This window comes from Rattus norvegicus, chromosome 2, assembly GCF_021556685.1.
Source record: "Rattus norvegicus strain SHRSP/BbbUtx chromosome 2, alternate assembly SHRSP_T2T, whole genome shotgun sequence".
Taxonomy (NCBI): Eukaryota; Metazoa; Chordata; class Mammalia; order Rodentia; family Muridae; genus Rattus; species Rattus norvegicus.
In genome coordinates this window covers 54,780,777-54,788,269 of record NC_141535.1, presented here as the reverse complement: position 1 = coordinate 54,788,269, position 7,493 = coordinate 54,780,777, and the positions used below count along the sequence as shown (strand labels likewise).

Here is a 7,493-nt window from a genome sequence, read left to right as displayed (position 1 = left end):
TTGCTCCCCACAAGACTTCCCAGCACCTTGCATCCCAGTGACAACACACTAGCAGGGTGCAAGTTTCCAGCTCTGTCTTGCAAACAACAAATATGCTATCCTCTGTGAGAGGGATTTGTCATTCAGTCCTGGAGGAATTCATGAGCAAAGGTGTTGTCTGTCTTGGGAGGACTCTTGGACCAGTAACACATGGGGAAGAATCCCATGTTGGGGATTTTTGTTTAATAACTCAACGCTTCTGGGAATAGCATTATCTATCCATGCAGGGTAGCTCCATTCAAATCTCTCTGGAAATTATATTTTAAGTTACCTTTCAAAGATAATGTTTCCAAATGGCTTTATAGATTTCTTCTAAGTCTGGATTAGCCCCTTCTCTGCATATTTGGCAACCTGGCATTACTTTGTCTACTCTCACCTCACTCGTGCTCTGTTCCCATTCCCCCTTCAAGGCCTCTTCCCCAAGCAACCTCCCATGACCCCTTTCTAGCTTCTCAGTCTCCACAGACATTCCAAGTCAAACACACAAATCTAGAATTTGAAGCTAAGATCTGCATATGAGCGAGCATGCAATGTTTGTCTGTCTGGGTCTGGGTCACCTTACCCAACATAATATTTTCCAGATCCATTCATTTTCCTGCCAATCCCATGATTTCGATTCTCTGTGCAACTGAAAAGAGTTCCATATGCATCACAGTTTCATTAACCATCCACCAGTTAACGGACATCTAGGCTGATTCCACTTCCTGGCTATGTAACCCGAGCAGCAGTAAACGTGGTTGTGTAACAATCTCAGTGCTGGTATATAAACTTTTTTGAGTATATGTTGATGTATGCTAGAGTTGGGTCATGCAATAGTTCTATTTGTATCTTAAATATAGTTCCGTTTTTACCTCCGCACTGATTTACACTCCCACCATCAGGGAATCAACTGTTCTTCATTCCCTGCATCCTCACCAGCCATTATTGGACATTCGTTTTTGTGATACAATGTAATTTTGTTGTGACTGGGGGTGACACAGGGTCTCAGAGTAATATTAATTTGCATTTTCTCAATGGCTAAGAATGCCAACCACTTTAAAATAGCATTTATAACCCATTTGGATTTCTTCTTTTCAGGACTCCCAGACCACTCTTTCACTGAACTGTTTCCTGGGTGTTCAATTTCTTGAGTTCTGTGTAAACCCTAGATACTAATTTTCCATGAGACTTACAGCCAGGAAAGTTTCTTCCATTCTGTTGGCACCTCTTCTATGAGGCCTCTTCTAGGTGACCCAAGTCTAGTTATTTAGAAAGTCTAAGCCCATGTCTGCATATTGATGCATTTCCTCTGCCTTTTCATTTGGCACTTTCATAGCTTCAAGTTTCATACTAAGTGTCACGGTCCATTTAGCGTTTATTTTTGTGCAGGGCAATAGACAGGAGTATAGTTCTGGCCTCCATGTTGCTGTGTAGTCTCCGAAGCACTGTTTGTTGAAGATGCCATCTTTCGTCGCTGTGTAGCTTTTGAGATGCTTCATTTTGATAGTCTTGGAAAAGCTCATATTTCAAAATGAAATTTATAGTATCCATAGATGTAATAATCATCAAGGTAGAAAGTTTGTAGGCTGGGGATTCTCCATAGTTAATGGGAGTGCTGGGGATGATGTGTAGCACACATTTTAGTGTGTTACATAAAGTGTTACTAAAATTATTTAGTCAAGAGCCACTTTTTAAAAAAGTAAAGGATAAAAGCAATTCTCACACAATTTCTGGGAACAGCACCTCTCCTAGCTTACTCTGTGTTACCAACATCGTGCTGGTGTAATGAGAAGTGAATAGATAAATATTGATTAGTAAGAAAACTGAGCATGGTCTCAGGTATCATAGCATAGGGGCTCTAATTTGATTTGACAAAAAGAATAATAGCCTGATATAAATATAGCTATTGTATTATAGGACAAATTATGAATATATATTGTTTTCATTGTAAGAAGTAGGAATGCCAAGTTTAATTCAAGCACATACAAATTGTTTCATTTAAACTTTGAAAGATAAAGTTTGTTATTAATACATTTATAAAGATGCATTGATTTTTAATAGTGATAAATGGATCATATATAGATCACTATCAATGTATTTTATTTTTAGTAAAAAGCTCAGAAATGTAAAGCCTCTAGAAAAGATTATATAACACATGAGTGTTATTTTAAAAGATTTCTTCCATATTGGTTTGGAAAATTCATGCATAGGACAATGAGAATGGTTTTTGTATTCATTGGCAAGTAAATAGTGTTTACCCTTTTTATTACATACTAAGACATTACTGAAGTGGACATTTCTGATTTTTGTGGAGACTCACCGGTGTTGTGCGATGTTTTTCTGGAAAATGTTTTATGAGAAGATGTTTTTGCTGAAGCAGACATATGGGAGGATGTTTTGCTGAGAACAGACACGTGGTGTTTTTCTGGAAGCAACCTGGGAAGTGGACATGTGATGTTTGCTAGGGTCGATGCTTGAAAGGACATGTGATGTTTGGAAAGGGTATAAATATAACCCAACGGACAGTGGATGATGCTGTGTGGTATTGGTTTGCCTTACAATTCTTTGCTGGTCATTGTTGGGATTTGCTCACACTGGCTTTCACTGATGATGCTGTGGTTCACCTTGCCATTATTTGCTGGCCATTGTTTGTCTTGACTTCATTGAGAGAAACACACTAAAGAACACTGATCGTGTTCCAGTGGCTTCTCGCTGCTTCACGGATTTGAGCTGATTAGCAGAGCCTTGGCTGTCTTTTCTGGATCAAATTTCTGTTGCCGATACATGAATGGAATTTGCAAGTGGATCGAGCTACTGACTGCTGATATCTTGACAATGCAGATTGGATTTGTTCTGAAAAAACTATTTCTGAACAGATCCACATCCTCCTTTGCCCGACTGATCTTTCATTTTCACTACCTCTGGTGAGCGGTGGGCTAAAAGGGAGGCTAAAGCATTTAAGTACCTTATTAAAAGTAGGTTTTCAAAAATCTAAGCCTACACGAAACCTTCTTCTTATAGTAATGTAGTTACTATAATTTAGCAAGTTTTCAGAATAAAATAATAAATAAAATCAGTTTTTATTTTTATATATTGGTAATGAACATTTAGTCACCCATTCAATTCTTTCTCCCACAGAGCACAGGGAATGGAACGTGAGACCCTGTGTCCAGTTAACTAGAACTTTCTAGCTACTATTCCATTTTCCACGGCATGTATAACTTTCCTTTTCTCTTTTGTGTATAGTTTGGTGTATTTTTATTCATTCAGCATACTAAAATTGTTAATGGTCATTGTTATTTTTAACGGTGACATCAGCTCAAACTTGGTCAGTGGGAGTCCCTCCCTGTTTCCCTTGGTTCTGTGGACAGGACCAAAGATTCTCACAGTGTCGTCTTACTTTCTCGCTCCAGAGTGGGATTATTCTTTCCTCCCAGGTCCCTGGTTGGTGATTTGATAAACATGAATACCAGAATGACCATAACCTCTGGGCCACCAAATTTTAATGTTTTAAATTAAGTAATTACTTTATTTACATTCATATAGTTACTGTAAGAGTATGTTTATATTTATAACTTTAATTTATACTTTAATGCCAGCTGGCCTATTATTTTCCCTTTAAATTTATCAGATTTATTTTTTGGAACATTTCTCCTTATTCAATAGGTTGAAAGTTGCATAATTTACTTCTGTCTTTTGCTCATCAGCCTACAACTTATGACATATGTCTCTTTTAGATACCATGATCAAGACAACCCTTTAAAAGAAAGCATTTAATTGGGGTATTACAGTGTCAGAGGATTAGTTGATGATCATCATGGTGCAAAGCAGACAGGCATAGCACTGGAATAGTAGCTGAGAGCTTTACATCCTAATCTGCAGGTAACAGAAATATATCTATGTTTATCTATCTATCTATCTATCTATCTATCTATCTATCTATCTATCTATCTATCTATCTATTATCTATCTATCTATCTATCTATCTATCTATCTATCTATCTATCTATCTATCTATCTATCACCTATCTGTCTATCTACCTACCTACCTAGATGGGCATTGAGACTTTTTTCTACTTTTCAGCCAAGCTCAGTGTGACACATAAATCTCCGGCTTCCTGCAGATCAAGATGCAGTACCCTCAGCTCCGTCTCCAGCGCCATGTCTACCTGCCTGCTTCCCACCATGACGACAATGGACTAAACCTCTGAAACTATAAGTCAGCCCCAATTAAAAGTTTTCTTTATAAGAGTTCCCTTTGTCATGGTGTCTCTTCCCAGTAATGGAAACCCTATGACATGAAAAGAGGAGCAATGACTATGGATGGGCAAGTATCTATATAGTAGGATGAAGAGTTCTCTGGACATGAGGAAGAGTGGTCTAACTGGAGCCTGTGGTTGATCAGTTTCTAGATTTTTGAAGAATCACCATGCTGATGCCTACAGTGGCTTTACACGTTTCTGCTCTCACCAGCAGTGAATAAATGTTCCGTTTAGATCGTATTCATGCCAGCATCTGCTGTTATTTTGTTCTTTTACTTTATCTTAGCCATTCTGACTAGGATCAGATGAAATCTCAGACTAATTTTAATTTTCATTTCCCTTAGAACTAAAGATTCTAAACATTTCAGAAATGTTTCTTAGTCATTTGTGTTTTGCCCTTTAATAACTGTTTGGTTTTACACCCCATTTTCTCCCTTGGGTTGTTTGTTTTCTTATTTCAGGTCATCTTAGGTCTTCTTATTCATTCTAGACATTTACCTGACTAACATCTGTTAGATGTATAACTAGTAAAATTTCCCTCGTGTTCTGTAGGCTGCCTCTTGACTTTAGTGATGGTGTTGTTTGTTGTACAGCTCCATGAGTTTCCATTAATTAACTCATTATTGATCAATTCGCCTTAATGCATATGCTATTAATCTTCTGGTCAGAAAGTCACTTTCTGTTCCAATGGGGTCAAGCACAGATCCTATTTTCTCCTTTAATAGATTAAGAGTTTCAGGTCTTGTGCTAAGGTCCTTGATCCATTGAGAGGAAAGGATTTCGTTTCCTCCGTCTATGTGTGGTTATCCAGTTTGACCAAAACCATTGTTAAACATACTTATTTCCCTTCTTGTGTACATTTCTGACCTGTTTGCCCAAAACCAAGTGGCTGTAGGAGTTTGGCTTGTATGTGGATTTTTACATTATATTCTATTGATTAATGTGTCTGTTTTTATGCTGTTTTTCATTACTTAGCTCTGTAGTGTAACTTGAAATCTGGGGATGTGAAGGCAGAGTGCAGGAGGGAATATGGAAATGAATAAGTAACACCAAAAACATCCAAGAAAGTTATTTGGAAAGCTACTAATGTAAGAACTTCCAGTAATTATTTTCTTTTTCCTTTTTTCCTTTTCTTTTTCTTTCTTTCTTTTTTCTTTTTCTTTTTCATTTTTTTCCTTTTTTGTAAACTTGACACAGCTAGAGTGTCAAGGGAAAGAGGGAATCTCAACTGAGAAAAGATCTCCAAAAAATTGAACTGTAAGCAAATCTATAGGATATTTTTTGATTAATGATTGATGTGGAAAGGCACAGTCCAGTGTGAGCAATTTCACTCTTGGTCATGTGGTCCTTAGTTCTACAAAGCAGCATGCTGGGCAAGCCATGGGGAATATTCCTCCATGGCCTCTGCTATAATTCTTGACTCCAGGTTTTTGTCAGGCTTGAGTTTCTGCTTTGACCTCCTGTAGTGATAGGCTGTGAGTAGGACATGTAAGCCAAATAAATCCTCTCTTCATGTTGTTTTTGGCCATGGTGTTTTATCGTAGCCATAAAAGACTTTAAATGTTGATTTTTTTCTATTAGGGTGGCAGTGCCCCTACTAGACACCACAAGCTATTATATAAAGAATGGGTTACTTTCTCTAGAGTTGCTAGTCAGTGGGGTTCTATGGACCCAGTGTTAGCATTATTGGTTATCCTTTAGGACTTAATGGTAAAACCATAGTTCTGGAGACACCATTTACTTAAATCAGAGTACATAGAGATATCAATATTGTACTGACCTGAAAACCTCATTCCTATTGGCTAGCTTTCATGGGGTTGAAAAGTGCTATTTAATTGGTGGTAAACTCAGCTACAGCAATACCTGGTTCGGCGAGATGTACCCACTGGTGCAATATTGGCACAAATACTTTCAGATTGGTTCATTCCACAGGATGAAACCCATATTTGGCATCAATATTGAGGCCTACTACATGTAGATGGACAGGTCATAGGCCCTAAAGGAGAACCCATTACTTTATTCTGCTAAGTCATCATAGTATTAAATGAATTCCTAACAACTTATTATACCCATAAATTACTGTATTTCTCAATCCTTAACAGAGAAGCTTCTATGGCAGTAGGTAATGATTAACACAGGTACCCACAACTGAACTGGTCATAGTATAAAGAATAAAAAAAAATACCCCACAGAATTCCCACCCTTAAATAGAATATCTATATCACAACCCCTCGTCAAAGGCTCAGTGATCATAGCAGTGCAGTCAGCTGAGGAGTTGTAAGAGCCAGAGGTCGTGAATGAGTACCAGAAACAGCAAGAAAAGTTCACACATGGATAGGAATTGTGACAGTGTGCACGTGGTCTGTCCAAACTCAAGCCAGACTCATCCAAGCATGGACAGGGCAGGTGGTCATGAAGTCTCATTCCTAGCTGAGGGACTGATTTCCTAGGAAAGGGAAATTTAGTTTTGTTTTTTTTTCAACAGTGTATCTCCTGCCAGCCTGAGAAATGATGCCTCAGTAGTTAAAAGAGACAGCTGCTCTGGAAGCCAATCCAGTTTGATCCACAGCACTCCCATGGTGGCTCACAACCAATTGTAGCACAAGGTCAGGGTATTTGATGCCCTCTTCTGGTCTCCATGAATACCAGGCATGCATGACTGTACAAACATATACTACTTGTACACTTAAAATAAAACAACAATATAGTTTTTTGAAAGTATATCTCCTGGTAATTCAGTCATATCCAGTGGAAGGTTAAACATGTGAAAATATATAGGCTGTATAAATCAGACCTTATGGGTTTTAAAAAAATGAAGAGACAAAGTTGTTGGGGTTAGGGAAGAAGGGTGGCTCTGGAAGAAGTTGAGTAAGTGAGATGGATATAATTAAAACATTGTATGAAATTCTCAAAACTAATAACATAAATTATATCTTTGATAAATACAAAATTATATATATACATATATATGTGTATATATATAAAATCAGAAAACACTCTTGAAATAAAGTCAGGCATTGGAGCATATATCTGTAACCTCAAATTCAGAAGCCAGAGTGAGAGATAATCTGGGCTTTATAGCAGATCAAGTTTCAGAATATCCTGCACTACAGAGGAAAACCACAGATCACCAAAATCAAGGCAAAAAAAGTTAACTAAACAAAAGGATGGCTCACAGAATTGGAAGATACTATAAATTGTATGTCTGATAAG

The 7,493-nt window shown here is 37.6% G+C and overlaps 1 long non-coding RNA gene across 1 annotated transcript; it reads left to right on the top strand.

Annotated features, from left to right (window-relative positions):
- Positions 1–2,313: 2,313 nt before the first annotated feature.
- Positions 2,314–6,446, top strand: LOC147996094 (uncharacterized). The gene is made up of 4 exons (XR_015671147.1): positions 2,314–2,942; positions 3,157–3,229; positions 3,756–3,900; positions 4,103–6,446. It is a non-coding gene; the product is annotated as an uncharacterized LOC147996094 (long non-coding RNA).
- Positions 6,447–7,493: the final 1,047 nt, after the last annotated feature.